The sequence below is a fragment of the Alligator mississippiensis genome, chromosome 1, assembly GCF_030867095.1.
Source record: "Alligator mississippiensis isolate rAllMis1 chromosome 1, rAllMis1, whole genome shotgun sequence".
In the NCBI taxonomy this organism is placed as follows: Eukaryota; Metazoa; Chordata; order Crocodylia; family Alligatoridae; genus Alligator; species Alligator mississippiensis.
Window position 1 is genome coordinate 79,344,993 of NC_081824.1, and position 19,469 is coordinate 79,364,461.

The following is a 19,469-nucleotide window of genomic DNA, read 5'->3' on the forward strand; positions in this document are numbered from 1 at the left end:
CAACTTGTGCTCCAAAGTCCTTACTCCTCCTGCCAAGAACCACATTATCACTTTTGATCTGCTCAGTGTGTCATTGCTGGCAGTATTGCTTATGCGTATATGGACAAGCAGCAATGGGTAGTAGGCCAAAAGATGGATGAGCTTTGGCAGTCTCTCTATGATGCCCTAAATTTAGGCTTCTGGTAGCCAACATACCTCCCAGGCCCCAAAACCTGGATGACAAATTGGTGCCTCTGTCCCTTGTAGAAGTGAGTCACAAACTACCACCACTCTTCTCTTCCTTCTTGATGCAGTGGTCCTGGAGTTTCTGTTACTGGGGCTTTGTACTATCTGCTCTATAGTCTGCTGAATCCTCTACACCATGCCCGCAGATCTCCTCTCCTCTGCTTTTTCCTCAGCAGTTCCACTGAAAAGTGCTTGAAAGCGGTTGATGTCTTCAATCTGTTCTGCTTCAATTCTGGGGGGTCCTCCTTTTTTGAGTAGTCAGATGCTGCTACTTGTCCTTGTTGCCCTTTGGCCTTTCCAGTACCAGTCTCTTGTAACTCTTGTCCAAGTAAACTTCCAGTTTGCTGATGCAATGCAGCTGGGATATCTGTGCTTCCAAATTTTCAATATTCTCCTCCAGGGCAGACATCAGCTTACAGTTGGTGCAAATAAAGTGCTCCTGACTCTCTAGGAGGAACACAAACATGGCACATCCCACACAAGTGTCTGGAGAACATTTACACTGTGAGGAAGCAAAAAAAGTGGGGAGAATGGAGGGAGGGAAACAAAACACACCACAAGAAGCTGCACACCAAACACCTGCACGAGGGCTCTTGCACAACCCCCCCCAAACACACACACACACACACACACACACACACACACACACACACAAAAACTCCTTCTCTCTGGCTCCCTCCTTGAGTAAAATCTCTAGGCAAGCTCCATCTCTGTTTGCTCCCCTCTGTTTGCTGCTCAAAGGAAAAGCCAAAGTAATGAGTATGTGAGAGCCACATGTTCATCCCCAAAATGAGGCCCTTCATTTCATGGCTCAGAATTTTGGTAGGGTGGAAACCATCCAGTGTCTGTTCTGTTAGTAAATATTCCAACTTGACATTTACAGGCTCCATCACTCTAGTGTCTGTGCACATACACACTGTGTGAATAAAATCAAGGATGTCTTCTGATGTAAGATGCTAATATCCACCCATAACCCCACAACTTTAAACAAACAAACAAACAAACAAACAAAAAACAAAGGAAGAGTTTGTCAAGTGTAAGTTGAGGTCAGTTGAGCAATCTTTTGCAGTGTTTGTGCTGTTTCACAAACAGTAAATTACCCTCCTTACTTGAATCCAAGGCAAGGTCCTTTTACATATTTAAGGGGGGGGGGGGTGCTTATCTTGGATTTAAGTACAAGGCAGGGTGTAGGTGGCTACTCTGCCTCTGGCTACGACCCATGCTGAGGGTCTGAGTCAGAGTCACAGCTGCTGCCCCTTCCTGTCTGCCCTCCACTGACTATCCCCCCATGTGCTTCCTCTGTCTCTCCCATACATACCCTGCTCCCTGATCACATATCCCAGCTTTCCCTTCACTGCTTAACATCATTCATGGCTCTGGCCCTGTTCTGGCCCAGGGCACAGAGCATATGGTAGCTCTGGCCACTGTCTGTTGTGTTGGCTCCAGCTCCAATCCAGTCCAAGGGCTAGAGTAGGGCCAGGACTGGACCTGCTGTCACCACAACCATTTCTGTCCAAGTGGGTGAAATCTGGAGTCTGGATCAGGGCCATGGTGGCAAGTGGGATAGCAATGTAGCATTGGAGGGGAACAGGCACCAGGGGTCACAGGCACTATAGGTGCAGGGGAGGAAGGTGCAGGGGCACATAGGCACCATGGGGGTGGTGTCAGACGTCAGGGGGCAACTGTTTGGGGGTGCAGATGGCAGGGAGCCAGGTGACACCCCCACTGCCTTCTCCCTTGCTAATGAAGCTGTAGGGGAAAAAAAAATAATATGACCCCCTTATAATTTGATTCAATATAGGGAAAAAAACCAACACATTTATAAATTTTTCCCTATATAGAATCTATTCATTGAGGGGTTGTAACAGGGTGGCCTCCTCGTCAGGTCTTCACCGGCCACCCTGCTCCTGGGCTAACCACCGGCTTCACTCTCCTGCCACACCTTGACGGAAAAATATGAGAGTTGTTACTAAGGTGAGAGGCTACCCATTACTTGCCCTGCTGACAAGGGTCTAATACCCACTCCAACCTCCTCTCCATGGGTCCCATGCCTCACAGATGTTACTCTGCTGTAACTTCTCTGGCCTATGGATGGAGAAAACTGGGTACACAGTTGTTGCTCTTCTCTGCAGCCCCAGAGAGCCACTCACATGGCACCCCTCTCTCACTGGGGTCCCATTTATTCTGCAGGCTCTCACCCAGCCTCTTTCATACTGCCCTCTCAGAAGCCACACTCATCCTTCCCAGACTCACCTGGCTTCAGGCTTAGCTCTCCTCTCCTCAGTCAGCCCTGACGCAGTCTGTTGGGTGTCTCCCACTACCTTCACCTGACTGACCAATTGTATGACTGTAGGCTTATTTCACTCCTAGCCCCTTTCCAGACCACCATGCCCCCACTGGGCCTTCTTACTCACCTACACTCACGGGGCTGCTCTGTTTGTCACCCCTCTCACTCAGGGTCTCTCTACTTATCACCCCTCTCACACAAGATCACTCTGCTCATCACCACTCTCACACAGGGTCTGACTCATGCCCCCAGGCTTAACTCTACCACCTGGGTGTGGCCCCAGGTCCCTCCTCCAGCCTGATCTCTGCCTCAGGGCTCCTTAATGAACCTGGGTTCCCCCTGCTCCTTAGAACACCACCAGGTATGTGGGGCTGGGGGTTATAAGACACCCCAACATGCCTTTCACTGGGGAGGTAACTGGCCTGGCATTTCCTGGAGGCTCCCATGCCACTAGGAGCCCCAACAGACCTCCCTTTCCCAGGAGGGTGTAATTTTATGTCTTACCCAGGACAATGGGTCATCTCCATCCCATAGCCCCTGCCCCTGCCCCTGCCCCTGCCCCTGCCCCTGCCCCTGCCCCTGCCCCTGCCTCCTGACTTTGGCCAGAGCAGCCTCACAGCCTGATGTTACCTCCATCCCTCTACAGCAAACTGCAGCCCAGCTTATATCCCTAGGTCCAAAATGGCTGCCCTCATCAGGCACCTGGCTACTGCCTGTTTTCTGCCCTTAAAGTGGCGGACACCAAAGGTGCCCAGACACAGGGGTCATCTTAAATTTGAAGTCATCTTGGATTTGGGTAAATATGGTAACTAAAAAAGAAGCCTGCATTTTTAAAGATTTCATTCAAAGTGAGTTCCTCTTTTGGGCAGAAAGTGTGAGCTAATTAAATTTAGGAGAAAATGGGTATAGGGGGTGGGGTGTTGTGATGGCAGCATCCTCATGTAATTTTAGCACAGTAGATTATTTACAGTTCAGACTCATTATCAGGGAATTATTAGACTGGTATATGATTAACATTTTAATTTATTTCAGAGTATTATAAATGGTAGATGAAAAAAGTATGTGGAGTTTAAAGTATCTAACCAGCCTTTTTTCCCCAATGTGTGCTTGTCCAATCTAGCCTTATAGGTGAACAATGGAAATTAACAAAATTATTTTAAATTAAAGTGCACAAAGCTTATACTACAATTTTCTCAGCAAGTTGCCTTTAAAGTAAAATATCCTTTCTTTGTCTTGCTAGTAGAATGATCCAGGACTAATCTACTGCATTTGTTGTGTGCGGTCACAGCAATGCAGTGCAATCTATCAACAGAGAGGAATTCCTCCAGACAGCATAGAACAAGCAACCCACACGTGGAGTATGACTTTTTGTTCCTTTCTAACCACTCAACCACACCAGCCTTCACTAGTCTGTACAGCTTTTCATTTAACCAAACTTGGTGTTTTAACTCAGACAGTAATGGCTTGTGCTTTTAGATTCACAGGTCCTAGGTTTGACCCCTGGTGGAAAAGAACAGAGTCATGTAAATAACTTTTTTTTTTTTTATTCACTAGCCCCTATAAAGTTATCTAAACAATTAAATATATATATACTCTGGGTTGAACAAAATACAGGTGTTCAACAAAATCAGCAAATCAAATAAATATTTGGAGTCATACTGATCATTGTCTTCTATGCAAAACAAAATGGTTCATTGCAGATTCAAGCAGTTTTTATTAAATATTTATTTAAGTAAGATTAAATAAACATTACAAAAAGTCCCTTTTAAATGAAAAATGAAATATGCTTACTGTTTAAACAAAATGAAAAAAAACCCCTTAAAATAACTTTCAAAACTTAAAACTTAAAAATAGTAAAACATTCGAACTTGTTTTCATAAACCAAAACGGAACAGGATTCACACAGTGTTGGTGTTGCTATTTGTTTTTGGGGTTTTTTTCAAAAGAAAAAAAAAAGCTTGTGATCAAATCCATCTAGGATTACTGATGATCCACCAAGGGGCCTCATGTTATACTCAACTAAATACACCTTAAATACTTATTTACCTAAACTACCTCCTAGGGATGTTGCAATGATTAATTAGATAATGTACCTATACTTCAGAGGAGCACACAAGGGATGAATAGTTCCATCAGCTTTCAACCAATAGAGAAAGGCTGAGCCAAAAATTGGTTCAAAGGAACTAATCAGAAATTTAAAAAATTGAATCTAATTGCTGAGACCTACAATGATAGGTTCAGTTTGGCAAACGAAACAACTAGATTTTGTACCACACAAGCCTGCTCAATATTCTATGTTTTTTGACTCTTAGGGTCAAAAACTGAAATACTTAAATCTTTTTTACCCAGTCCTCACACGGGCAGCCCCTCACTGAATCCAATATATGCCTCACAACATAAGCTTTTAAGTGCTTTAAAAATAGAGGGGGGAGGGGGGGGGATCTTGAGCACATTTCAAAGGTCTTAAGATGAACAGGGTAGATAAAAAAAAAAAAAAAGATTTTCTGAAGCAGAAACTTAAATTGAGGTCTTGATGCTGCCAGAACTAATGCAAAAGATAACTTTATGCACTGTGAGGGCCCTTTAAATATGGTGACTAAAGTGAGAAAATACATTAAAGGTTGTTTAATGGTGGCTTTCCATATTAGCTTCATTAATTACAGCACTAATACTGTTTTGTATGGGGAGTATTTCTCTATTTTCATTACATCATTTTGTCTGTTGTCAGCTACCCATTTGATTGTAAACCTGACAAGAAAGTGTTCTCAGGACTGGCCTGTTTTTGAGAGAAATATGAAACAGGTTGAAAAAACATTAATATAGCTTGTGGGAGGGGGGAGGGGGGGAGCAGTTTATGATGTCAACACAATCTTCAAATCTATGGACAGCATTTATTAAAAAAAATAAATATGCACCTATGTCACACTCTTGTCATTAATGTTTAACGTGTAAAGACTGGGTGCCCATTCTGTATTTAATTAAAACACAAAATTATGTCTTCCATCTGCACATGCAGGCATGAGAAGGGGCTTAATGTGGACACAAATTTACATCTGGTATTCAAATATTGGCAGGGGAGATATTTTAACCATATCCGGTATCACATCATTGCTCTATTTTAGAATACATCTAATATTTTATTAACATTTGAAGAAGTTTTCAATGTTTTTGGTTTCTCAGGCACTTGTGCAGATTCTAAATCATATGGAGAATTCTGCTTCCTGTGGGTAGGAGTTGGGCTTCTTCAGTTACCTAACATTTTGTCCCTTTTGAAAACCTGAACAACACATTTTTGTTTCGTATCACTTTTCCCAATCCTTCTGTGATAATGTGGATTAGCTAGCCCCTGGCTAGCTCCACCCTGGTATGCTTGCCACCAATCCAAGGCCTCCAGGAGTGATTCATAGATTCACAGAGTCATAGACGTTAGGGGCTGGAAGGGACCTTACATGATCATCAGGTCCAACCCCCCTGCACTTGGGCAGGAAATATCACTGGGGTCAGATGACCCCCAGCAAGGTAGGCATCAAGATGCTTTTTGAAGATCACCAGGGTGGGTGATTACCACATCTGGAGGGAGCCTATTCCAGACCCTCAGCACTCAACTTGTAAAGAAATTTTTCCTTATGTCCAGTCTGAAGTGAACTTGAATCATTTTGTGCCCATGTTTCCTGTTCTCCCCTGGGGGGCCTTGGTGAACAGATGCTCCCAACAGGCCCTGATGTATGCCCCTAATATACTTATAAGCTGCCACAAAGTCCCCTCTGAGTCTTCTCTTCTTCAGGCTGAACAGTCCCAAGTCTTTCAGCCTCTCCTCACATGACCTGCTCTCTAGGACTCTAATCATGTGCATAGCCCTCCTTTCAACTCTTTCAAGCTTCTCCACATCCTTCCCGAAGTGCAGAACACAGAACTGGATGCAGTACTCCAGCTGTAGTTTCACCAAGGCTGAGTAGAGATATAGAAGGAGAAAAGGTGGGGGAGGGGGTAGCACTTTATGTTAAGGAGCAGTATACGTCTGCCACCATTAAGGCGGGGGTGGAGGAGGGGAACACCAAGGCATTGTGGGTCAGGATCCAGGGGGGGTCAAAGGAAAAGGACTTGGTTGTGGGGGTCTACTACAGGCCTCAGTATCAGGAACAAGAGCCAGATGATGTATTCTCTGGGCAGCTAGCAGACACCACACGGGCAACGGAGGCGGTGGTCATGGGAGATCTAAACTACCCAGATATCTTTTGGGAGGAACAGACAGCCAAAACAAGCTGCTCATGGAGGTTCTTACACTGTGTGCAGGACCTCCACCTAACCCAGGTGGTGTCTAGTCCCACCAGGGATAGAGCCTTGCTTGACCTGGTCTTAGCAACAGGGGATGATCTCATGGGGAACATGTGAGTTCATGGTAGCCTGGGAGATAGTGATCATCACTTGGTCGAGTTCACTATCCAGCGAAGAGTGGGTAAAGTAACTAGTGGGGCTAAGGTGTTGGACTTCAGAAGAGCCAACTTTAGCAAGCTTAGAAGGCTAGTTAGTGAGAGGATGCAACTCAAGAACATAGAGCATATGGGGGTTGAGGAGGGTTGGAGGTATCTTAAGGGAGTGATCCTTGGGGCTCAAAAGGAGTCTATCCCATTACATAGGAAGGGAGGTAAGGGGGCAAAAAAGCCCTCTTGGCTGAGCAGGGAACTCCAGGAGAGTTTGGGGGCAAAGAAAGAGATGTATAGGCAATGGAAGCAGGGAGCAGCCACCAAGGAGGAATATCTCTCCCTGGCACACTATTGCAGGGAATCAGTTAGACAGGCCAAGGAGGGGCTTGAGCTCAGGCTGGCTTCAACAATCAAGGACAATAAAAAAGTCTTTCTTCAGGTATATAGTGGGCAAAAGGAAAGCTCAGAGCAAGATAGGGCCCCTGTAGGACAAATCAGGATAGTTGGTGGTTGACGCAGGGAAAAAAAGCAGAGCTCTTCAATGAGTTCTTCACTTCAGTATTTCTATGTACTGACCAAGTCAGTTCCCCCACCTCAATCAGTGACGGATGTCCACATGGCACCAGTCTGCCTATGGTTAGTTCTGAAATAGTTAAGGAGCCCCTGGATGAGCTGGATGGGTACAAGTCAGCAGGCCTGGATGACCTCCATGGATGACCTCCACGGCTGCTGAAAGAATTGGACAGTGTAATAGCTGAGCCACTGGCACAGCTGTTCGAGCACTTGTGGCGCTCTGGCCAGGTCCCTGAGGACCAGAGAAGGGCCAATGTGGTGCCCATTTTCAAGAAAGGGAGAAGGGATGAGCCGGGTAACTTTAGATCAGTCAGTCTTACCTCTATCCTGGGAAAATGCTAGAGAAAATAATCAAAGAACACATTTTTGCAGGCCCAGCAGGGGAAACGATGCTGAGGGGAAACCAGCACAGGTTTGTCACAGGTAGATCCTGCCTGACAAAGAGAAACCTTGTAGCCTTCTAGGACCAGGTCACACACTGCCTGAACGTGGGAGCCGAGGCTGGTGTCATCTTCCTGGACTTTAGGAAGGCCTTCAACACAGTTTCGCACCCTATCCTCATTCGGAAGCTAGCAGACTGTGGAGTGGATGCCTACATGGTCAGGTGAGTGGCCAACTGGCTTAGGGACCGCACCCAGAGAGTGGTGGTGGATGGTTCCTTCTCGGCCTAGAGGGAGGTGGGCAGTGGGGTCCTGCAGGGTTCGGTCCTCGGACCGATATTACTTAATATCTTCATCAGCGATTTGGACAAGGGTGTGAAGAACACCCTCTCCAAGTTTGCTGATGATACCAAGTTATGGGACAAAGTTAGTTCACCGGAGGGCAGGGAGCAGATTTAGGCTGACCTGGACAGGTTGCATCAATGAGCAGAGAGAAATAGGATGCAATTTAATAAAGATAAATGTAAGGTACTCCACCTGGGAAGGAGGAACCCCCAGCACACCTATAGGTTAGGGAGTGTCCTTCTCTGTAGCTTGGAGGCAGAAAGGGATCTTGGAGTCATAATTGACTCCAAGATGAACATGAGCCGGCAGTGTAATGAGGTCATCAACAAGGCCAATTGCACCTTGTCATGCATTAGCAGGTGCATGACTAATAGAACAAAGGAGGTGATGCTCCCCCTCTCTGCGGCACTGGTCAGGCCGCAGTTGGAGTACTGTGTCCAGTTTTGAGCACTACACTTCAAGAGGGACACGGGGAATCTTGAGAGGGTCCAGAGGAGGGCCACTTGCATGATTAGTGGCCCTCATGATAGACCCTACGGGGGGAGGTTAAGAGAGCTGAATCTCTTCAGCCTTCACAAGAGACAGCTGAGGGGAGATCTTGTGGCCGCCTATACATTTATTAGAGGAGGTCAATGGGGAATAGGGGAAGCACTGTTTACTAAGGTGCCCCAGGGAGTGACTAGGAATAACAGGTGTAAACTAGTTGAGAGTGGATTTAGGTTAGATATTAGGAAGAAATTTTTCACAGTAAGGGTGGCCAGGATCTGGAATGGGCTTCCAAGACAGGTGGTGCTATCACCTAGCTTGGACGTCTTTAAGAGGAGGCTGGATAGTCACCTGGCTGGGGTCATCTGACCTCGGTCCTCTTTCCTGTCAGGGGCAGGGGGTTGGACACAATGATCCATTGTGGTCCCTTCTGACTTTACAATCTATGAATCTATAAGTCAAGCTCAGAAAAGGGAGGATGCTCACTGAGACTAAGCCTAGCTCCTGATCAGAGGTCCCCTGAGAATTAAAGTGATGTGAATTCTACAGTCAGTGAGGATGCCTGAGTAAACTGTATCACAGGGATCAGGGAGATGCCTCAGTGCCCTTTTACAACTCCTGCCCCATGTTTGATGTTTAGGAGCATTATTCAGGGTAATCAAGTCTCCAGATGATACAGAGGAGCTGCAGAAAGATCTCACCAAACTAAATGAGTGGGCAAAAAATGGCAGATGAACTTCAATGTTGACAAGTGCAAGGTGATGCACCTGGGGGAAAATAATCTCAACTGTACATACATTATGCTGGGTTTTGAACTAGCTGTTATGACTCAGGAAAGAGACTTTGGATTCATTGCAGACAATTCTTTAAAAATGTCAGATCAATGTGCAGCAATGACCAAAAAAGCAATTAAAAGGTTGTGCATCATTAAGGGAACTGAAATCAAAATGGAGAACATCATTGTATTAATTCAAGGTATGCCCACATCTCAAATAGTGTGTGCAAGCCTGTCCCCTACATCTAAAAAAATGGATGTAGTAGAATTAGAAAAGGTACTCTTCCTGTATAGCATCCATTTTTGCCTCTGTTGGGAGACAGGACTGACCGAGTATGGCACTTTTTATGTATGTTCTTATTGGTTTATATTCATGTTCATGACAAGCTTCAAGTCCCTTAATCACTACTAGTTTTTTAAAGCACTATATCTATATCAATTCTTTTATCCCACTTACCTTACTTTCTTTTCCAAGCTAAGTGAGTAGAATGACCTAATCTTGAACCTGACATTTTACCAGCATAGACTCTATCCTCTGCTTTGTGTCCTAGCACGACTGCACTGATACAGCAACAAATAATCCTATGAATGAAGGGAAGATCCACTGGACAGCACCCCTATAGCAACACATCTCTAGTGTTCATCTGGGATTATACAGAGCACTGGAATCACTGGTAGGTGACATCAGAAAATATAGTGATGCCTTCTATCACATCCTGCTATGGAGATGAGATTTCCCAGCTGAAATACTAACTCTTTCTTCCACCTTTACAAAAAAAAGAACAAAGAATTTGCCCTCAGTTACAAAATGGAAGTGTGGGCCACTGAGGAACATTATGAGGCAAAGAACTCTTTTTTTTCCAAGTAAAAGGCAATGGAAAGAGCTGTTTGATAGTACAACCCCCAACAGTCCCACTAGCCCCTCCATCCCCGATCCTGCTTGCACCTCCCTCTCCCCCAGCTTACCTTAGATCAAGCTCCTGGTACCTATCTAATCACTGAAGTATATCAGGCAGCCATTTTAACCTGATCTATCCTCCAGAACTAAATATAATGTCTGTAGGCACCCTTAAATTCAGAATGTTGTCCTATTCTTTTTGACCAGTGCAATTTGAATAATATACCAAGGTTTCTCTTTAGAAGAAGTATCTATCACATGCTATGGGCCTTTAAATAAAGTAGAAGCAGAAAAGAAAATGTTAACATCGAAGAGAGTTCTCCTATGTCTTTCAATCGTCTATTTTAAAACTTTAAAAACCAAGAAACAAGTGGATGTATTCTATCTGGATACGTATGACCAATGTGGGGGAAGGGGAAGCACCCTCCTCCCTCTCCCACTGGCAATATTACTCTTCCGAAGCAAGTTGTTCCCTACTGGGAAAATTATTAGAAGAGGAAAAATCCATGCAATTTAACTTCCAAGCTTCATTTGCATGATGGAATCATTGCTGCTGTAGCTTTATTGGTTCCCAAGCATCTAAATTTCCCTTAGGAGTAACAGTGACAGTGGTTACTCACACAATGTTCCTGTAATCTTTACTGTGCTCATGCAGTAGATAGTGTAAGTTGCACAGGCAACATGCATTTCTGTGCTCAAATTGTTGCCTCTATTTTATTTAGAAATCCAGGACATTCAGCAGAGTAACTGTCCCTTTACCCTACTGCCATTGTCCAATGTATTTACATCACAACCCAAGAAAATCATCCGCCGTAAAGCTGGCAAGTCAGTCAGCAACACTGAAGTCTTTGACTTCAGGAAAGCCAACTTTGACAAGCTCAGGAGGCTTGTCAGTGAGGCCCTAAGGGACCATGACCCCAGGGGGAGGTGAGTTCAGGAAGAGTGGTTTCTCCTAAAGGGAGTGATCCTCAATGCACAAGCTAATTCTATTCCATCTTGAAGGAAAGGAAGCAAGAGGGCACAGCAGCCCCCCTGGCTCTCCAGGGATCTAGCAGACCTCCTGAGGCTAAAAAGAAAGGCCTACAAAGGATGGAGGATGGGATTCACTTCCAAGGAGGAATATTCTGCACTGGTCCAGTCCTGCAGGGAGCAAACCAGAAAATTCAAGCCTGCAACTGAACTCCAACTAGCTTCGAGTATCAAAGACAATAAAAAGTCCTTTCTCAGATATGTAGTGAGCCGGAGGAAAAGCAAGGGCAACATTGGACCCCTGCTAAACCAGATGGGACAACTGACAACTGGCGCCCAGGAAAAAGCCAACCTATTAAATGGGTACTTTGCGTCGGTCTTTCATCAGTCCCATGGGACACCCATGCCCACTATAGAACAGGGAGGTCTGGGTGAGGGAGATCCCCTGCCCTTCATCTATGCTTACCTCATGAAGGAACACCTTGAGAGGCTGGATAGCTTTAAGGCAGCTGGCCCTGACAGTCTACACCCCAGGGTACTCAAGAAGCTGGTGAGCATAATAGCCCAGCCTCTGGCATGGATCTTTGAGATCCTCTGGTGCTCTGGTGTATTGCCCAAAGACTGGAAGAAGGCCAATGTGGTGCCTATCTTCAAGAAAGGGAGGGAAGTGGATCTGACAAACTATAGGCCCATCAGCTTGATCTCTATCCCGGGGAAGGTTTTAGAAAAGTTTATTAAAGAGGCCATCCTTAATGGACTGGCTGGCACCAACATCCTCAGGGATAGCCAGCATGAGTTTGTAGCGGGTAGGTCTTGCTTGACCAATCTCATTTTCTTTTATGACCAGGTGACCTATTATTTGGACAAGGGAAAAGAGATTAATGTCATATATCTTGACTTCAAAAAAGCCTTCAACCTGGTATCCCATGATTACCTCTTGGCAAAACTGGCCAGTTGTGGCCTTGGGTTCACCACAATCCGCCAGCTGGGAAATTGGCTCTGTGGTCAGACCCAAAGGGTGGTAATTGATGGAAGTCAATCATCATGGTGCCCTGTGACCAGTGGGATCCCCCAAGGCTCTGTCCTTGGACCCATATTGTTCAACATCTTCATTAATGATGCTGACATTGGAGTCAGAAGTGGACTGGCCAAATTTGCTGATGACACCAAACTTTGGGGCAAAGCATCCACACCTGAAGACAAGAGGGCGATCCAGGCTGACCTAGACAGGCTCAGCAAATGGGCGGATTATAACTTGATGGTGTTTAACACTGAAAAATGAAGGTTCTCCACCTTGGGATGAAAAACGTGCAGCATCCTTATATGCTTGGCAGTGCTACACTGACTAGCACTATGGAAGAAAGAAACTTGGGGGTCATCATTGAACACAAGATGAACATGAGCCTTCAGTGTGAATCTGTGGCTAGTAAAGCGACCAAAACGTTGACTTGAATCCATAGATGCTTCTCAAGCAAATCTCGGGACATGATTCTCCCTTTGTACTCTGCCTTGGTGAGGCCACAGCTGGAGTACTGCGTCCAGTTTTGGGCTCCACAATTGAAAAAGGATGTGGAGAAGCTTGAGCGAGTCCAGAGGAGAGCCACGTGCATGATCAGAGGTCAGGAAAACAGACCTTATGATGACAGGCTGAAAGCTATAGGTCTCTTTAGCCTGGAAAAGCACAGGCCCAGGGGTGATCTGATGGCCAACTATAAGTTTATCGGGGTGACCACCAGGATCTCTGGGAACGTTTGTTCACCAGAGTGCCCCAAGGGATGACGAGGTCGAATGGTTATTAACTACTGCAAGACCGTTTCAGGCTGGACGTAAGGAAGAATGTCTTTACTGTCCGAGCCCCCGAGGTCTGGAATAGCCTGCCATCGGAGGTAGTTCAAAATAGTTGTGGGATTTTTAGCTTAGTTTCTTTGGTTTTTGAGTTGCACTTTCATAGTTTTCTTTTGTAAGTATGTGGGTTAGAAATTTACTCCTTTGTTAATTAAAGCAAACTGAGACTCATAAAAATCACTTGACTCCAGGAGTGGAGGCTTTAAGAAACACACGAAATATTGAGGTATGCAAATATCTAAAAGCATTATGTTAATTTGCTGCTACTTAGTGAGGGAACACTGTGTTCCTTTGGTTTCTTCAATGCAATAGAAGGGAAATTGAGTTACTAAAAGGGGGAAAAATTGACATATTTCTTCACAGTCTGAATTGCTTTAGAAAACTAGAAAATGGATAAATTCTATGTTAAAACGTTAATCCTTAATTCATGCACTCTGGCTCTTTTCTCATTCCCTTAGATCCATTTAACAATTTAGTCTGAAGCTTACCTTTGCTACTCTTCTTTCTCCTCCCTAAAGTCATGTTAAAAAAATGTGATTTAATCAACTTATTCTGTAACTGATGTTTCATTTCCTCATCCTTCTCTGAACTTCTGCATGAAAACCCTTAAGGCCCTGAGCTCACTGACAGGGCAAACAGTGCATTTCAACCCCAATTCAAGTGAGGCAACAGTATGGTTTACTCACCATGAGATTTACTCTTTAGTCTTCACACATGAATACATTTCCACTGATGCTAATTGAAGATGTGTGCATGCATACATGTGTGTGTGTGTGTGTGTGTGTGTGCACACAAGTGTGTGTGTATGTGTATTAATGGGAGACCAGAGTCCTAACTGAATTCTTTTCTGGTAAATTAAAAGTCAAAGACATACAAAGTATTTTCAGCACATTTTAGTTTTAATGTCTTAGCCAAAAACTAACAGTAATAGTAAAAAAAGATTGGTTCAACATAGAACAACCTTGTATTCTAAAAATAAACACCTATGAGATCTTCCTGTGTGTTGTGAGATCATTTTATTACTCAGCATGGTTCATTGACTTCTCCTACCCCCTGTGCCTTCCCAGATTTATTGGAAAGTTGTTTGGTATAGAGTATATCTCACCATAGATTGTTCTAGAAAATGTTGTTTAACACTGAATATGAGATTCTCTTCTACTATGTTTTATTCTAAGCCCTTAGAGATCAGAACCAAAGAAAATCTTCTGAAGTCTCTGACTCCTCAGTTGAAATAGATGAGCCGGGAATATAAACTGAAATACCTTCTGTTGCTCTTCCTTTGGGCCAGTTCAGTAGTTCAGAAAATATCTTGGGAGCAATTCATGTCAGCATAAGTCTGTACTAGTTCTTTCATTAGTGTGAAGGCTCCAAAACTAATTTAAATCAATTATCTGATTATTAATAAAGAACAACAGAGTCAAACATTCAGTGCTTTTTTATTTTTCTTTCTTTTAATGTCCTGTGGTGTTAATCGTTGTCTAAGAGAGAAACAATATACTTTCTTCCTATCAGTTTCTTTGTCTGTCTTTCTATTATTTGATAGGCCATGTTGAGTCCTGGTCCAAGCAGGCGTGACTCAACAGAAACAAATAGGGTTGCATTCATACCAACACTAAATTTGCTCAATCATCTAAATATTTTTGAGTGTACACAGTCAGGACTTTTATTGAAATCTCATTGGGTGAAGTGTAGTTTCTAAAGTATGAGAACTTTGTTTTGTTTCAATTAAATGCCAATGTTTTTGAAAGATAGTAGTCTCACCATCTAAAGCCAATAGTATTTGTTTGGAAAGCTAACCTTCCCTTCATAGGCAGCAACTGAAGGGAGTACAGGGGGACATGTGACCTGCCCCAGCGATTTCTGCAGCAACGGTGGGGTACTGGGTGCAGGACAGTAGCGTGTCCAGAGCCAGCATCCAAGAGCAGTAAGGGTGGTAGTAGTGGAACAGAGTAGTGCCCAAACTGACACGAGTCATCTTTGCTTACCTTTGTGACATTTTGAGCATGGAAGTATCATTGCTTGCTTAGAACATTGTGTTAAGTCATCTTTTGGTGGTCTCTAAAGGCATGTATTCAAATTTGTATGCAATTTTGTGCTGAAAGTGGTTTCTGCTTGACTACACTGTACATGAATATATCATCATACAGGTTGGATGTCAGAGGCAACTGAGTGTAGTGCTAACTTCATTACTCTGTTCTGTGCTGTTGGCTACAGAAAGTGGCATGTTTTTACTCTGTTAGCCTGGAGGTCTGCTAGGTTTGAGCATGACTTTGATCGTTTGGGTTATGCCTACCCACTGCACGCAAGTGTTATGTTGTTGGATTCTTGTAAACTCCAGGACAGAACAGGAGAAACAGGATTATGGGGACAGGTGATTTTTGGTGGGAAGCTAGATGTAAGGGGATAAAGATCAGGTCATTACTACAGGAGGATGCACTTTTGCTCCCTTGACTACTGCAGAAGACAAATCCTATATATAAACAGCTAAATATGCCATTTTTGGGGAGATAGGATCAGATTTGCTAATGCTCCTAATAGGACAAGAAACCTCTTAGATACCTGGATGTTGGCTTATGTGTTTTTGGTCAAACTGAAAATAAAGGGCCAAGAAGAATTTTCAAATTGGCCACAATTATTTTATTTAATTATTTATTGCTTTAGCTTTTTTGATTTTGTTTATTTTTTAACCTTCTCCTGTAGTGTGGGCCATAGTACATTCCTCAGCTCATCTGGGGCCATTTTTTCCTAACAAATTACCTGTTAGTACAGGAGCCCAAGTCACTGATCTTGCCTCTCCTGTTCTCTTGAATATTACAGCAGGCATTTTGTACAAAATATCCTAAGTTTATTATGGGGTATTGCATGGCCAAGGTGGGCCAAAGCAAATGTTCTTGTGGAGCCCTTTGGATAATATTTTATTACATGGTTTCCTACCATCACTTCAGGATTTGATGATATGAGTAGTGAGAGAAGTTATAATTTGAAGATAATTTCTCATTTAGAAGAGTTGGGAATTGGAAGATAGTCCGTCAGTTAGGTAGTAGCTTTTAGACAGAGGGACTGAAGAGGTTGTCTATTGCTGCACCATAAAGTTCATTATTATTTCTTCTCTGTCATGTATGACTGTATTTATTGAACCCAGTGATCACTATAACCTTCAAGGTCCTTTCCAGTTCTGTTTTCCTAGTTCTCATGACTTCCAGTGAATTACCCTTAAAACGTTTTGCCATATTGCACATTTTAGTGTCAGAAAGCAATCACAAATCTGGTAGCAGTGTTGGAAATCATTAGTGAATTATATTATGAGGAATACCTTCTGAGTCAAGTAAAGGTAAGTTAAATACAGACATTGCTCCCTCATGTGCAACTGCATCCAGAGCTATTTTCAGCAATGATTGATTTTCACTAACACTGATATACACACAGAGCTCCTATTAATGGCAGTGAGAATTTTGTATAAGGATTTTGAACAAAAGCATAGCAACCTTAATTTTTTTAAATTTTAGGCAATATTTCTCAGTCATTTGATAGCAAGCAGAGAGTGACAAATGTTATACATTTTCCTCTCTGTTTACACTCTCTCTGTTAGGTAAGTATCACCATGTGTCCGTCTCTGGGTATTCTAAATCCATTCAAGCAATGTAAATCCTCTGCAGCATCTCAGTTTTAATTGCTGTCAATCACTCTTATGATTGAGAGCTATTTCTTATTTTACTTTCCCCTTGCCTTCACCCGTGCCAAATATAATTTCACTAATGTGTTGGTTTTGGGAATCTATGTAGCACTTAGGAATTCTGATTAACTCTATGAACCCTATGTCTGATTCAGAGTATACCTCAGATTACCTCAGTGTATATAAAATCAGACACTTTTTGTCACTTGTAACATCCTCTGTCTAGACACAGCTACTGAACAATCAAATAATCCATTAATGTAGAATGTCCTGACCATGCCAATACAATGCACATGATAAAAAGATTAACCAAACTGATTATTCTAGATCATGTATATGGAGAAGGATTGGAACGGGGCTTAGTTGTATGATCTTCTCCTGTGGTGAATGTCCCATTAAAGGACATGCTATCTCACATTTACTTGTGTTTAAGGTTGTGCACAGTTACCAGTGGGAAGATGACACAACCTAGAGTGGCATTCCAGCAGGAGCTTGGGCATGTCTTTACAATTTTGTACCTGACCTTAAATCTGCTGTCAACAAAATAAGCCCCATTCACTTCATCCTGGTTACCAAAGACCAGCAATTAGGCAGAGTGAATGCCCTGGAGAATCGCTGAATGCACATGCCAGCTGTCTGTCTTGGCAAGCCTGAAAATGGCACTAGGGGAAGAAAAGGCTCTTGAGGCCTTTTCATCCACCTAATTGCCTGGTGCACTGCAGTGGGAGCAAACAGATTATGTTTGTCAGCCACAGAGCTATGGTTTGGAAGAAAGCCATATAGGTGTACCCCCAGTGCAGAATGATGCCAACAAATATTAATAATATAGGCATCAAATATATGAATACCTGTATTTGTAAACTCTGTCATCCAATAAACTCTGAGAGGAAATTACATAAATTAAAAGAATAAGTTTCACTGATATTGTCAATCAGACTCCAACCCTCTAAGAGCTTGTGTCTTCATAATTTATGTAGAGATATGGTGGATTCTTTATTAGTTTATTTCTTTCGTTAAAAAAAAAAAAAAAAAAAGATAGATTTAAACTTGCATACACTTTCTCAACTAGAAGTTCTTCACCTAATACTGGAAGAATGGGGTGAATTTCTTTGGCTTTTGTGATTTAAGAGGTAAAACTAAAAATTGTAATGGTTCTTTCTGACCATTAAATATATAAATCTACAATCACTTTACATGCTTTTTAAAAAACATAATCTAAAATATGTTTATGAGTCAATTATCACCTCTTAACCCCCAGTAACAAAGGACCCATGAGGCAATGAGCCTGGGGTGGTTATATAAGGCTGAATCTGCATTTTACTTTGGTTGGAAACAATGTTGTATGCTTCTTCTGTTGCCATGATGTAAATAATTAGGAAGCTTTAAAGCATCTACATCAAATTCCGATAAGCTTCTAACCTGTCCCTAGATTTATCACCTACCAGAGCTAATGGAGATCATCCCATTGAATTCAATCTGAACTGGATAAGGGGCCTGGTCTGAATATTTCTCCATGAACTTCTGAACGTTTCAGGAATTTTTGTCTATAGCATGAGCCAGAAAGTACCTTGGTTCCAACTTCCTTTTTATGTTGTGCTCATTTCTATTAACAGATTCTGCTTTCCCATAGCTGCTCACCTTCAGGCCAAATATTTCCAAAATAAATCTATGACCTCCTCCATACACTTTGAAGGTACTCTTCTGCCTGTTTTTGCAAAGAGTGGCAACAGGTCTTCAGATACAGCACAATCTGCCCCGCCATTGGGAGATCCCATTTTTCATCAACAGAAATAGTTTCTGCCTCTCATAGGTTTTCCTCATTTCTATCTCATACTATTTTGGGATTTTTCTGATAATTGTATTTCAAAATGCTTGGAATAGCTCCTAAAAGCTAGAGGGTACAAGGTCTGAATCACAAGTATTCAGATTTCTAACTAAACAGCAATCCCAAGAATGGGGACATATTTGAAAACACACTTCTTTAGCTTTCTCTATTCTATTAGTATAGATTTTACATTGTTTTCTACAAAGTGAAACAGTTACCAGGCTTCACACTGAAATACCTGATAGTCTGGTTGTTAAGTATCCTAGTAGGAGATGTCTGCTTGGAACTTCTCTGGTGAAATTAGGTCTGAACAGGGTTATCCCACATCCCTGGTACAGGTCTGTGCTTACCAACATACACAAAACTGAACCATTGTTCCCTTTAACCATGCTTCTCAAACAATCTTTTAAATATTTAAAAATAGCCTAGGCACACATTTTCATTTCTTTCCCATTTCAAAATCAAATATGAAATGAAAAGGCCATCTACCAGACGGATTGGAAATTTTCAGCTATCTTGCAGCCTGTCTCTAATGTTTTCATCCAGACATGGTTGAACTTCATGCCCTGTTCATGCTCTTCCCATCTGCTCTGCCAAGCACAGGGAAAAAAAACATGTCATTGCTGAAAATTGATCCTGAACTTGCCTTTCTCTTATGTTAACCATGCAAAAATGTTTTAATCCTTAACTACAGGCATAATGCACTTAGGGCAAGAAAGAAATTAGAAAGTCAAAGTCTGATATTCTTAACACTAATGTAAATC

The 19,469-nt window shown here is 42.9% G+C and overlaps 1 long non-coding RNA gene across 1 annotated transcript in view; it reads left to right on the forward strand.

The window, feature by feature from the left end:
- LOC109285425 (uncharacterized) overlaps positions 1 to 19,469 on the forward strand; it is a 102,954-nt gene that overhangs the window by 13,736 nt on the left and 69,749 nt on the right. The window contains exons 2-3 of the long non-coding RNA XR_002093161.2: positions 7,882 to 8,113; positions 10,047 to 10,169. This is a non-coding gene — a long non-coding RNA (uncharacterized LOC109285425). The remainder of the gene's footprint in view (positions 1 to 7,881; positions 8,114 to 10,046; positions 10,170 to 19,469) is intronic.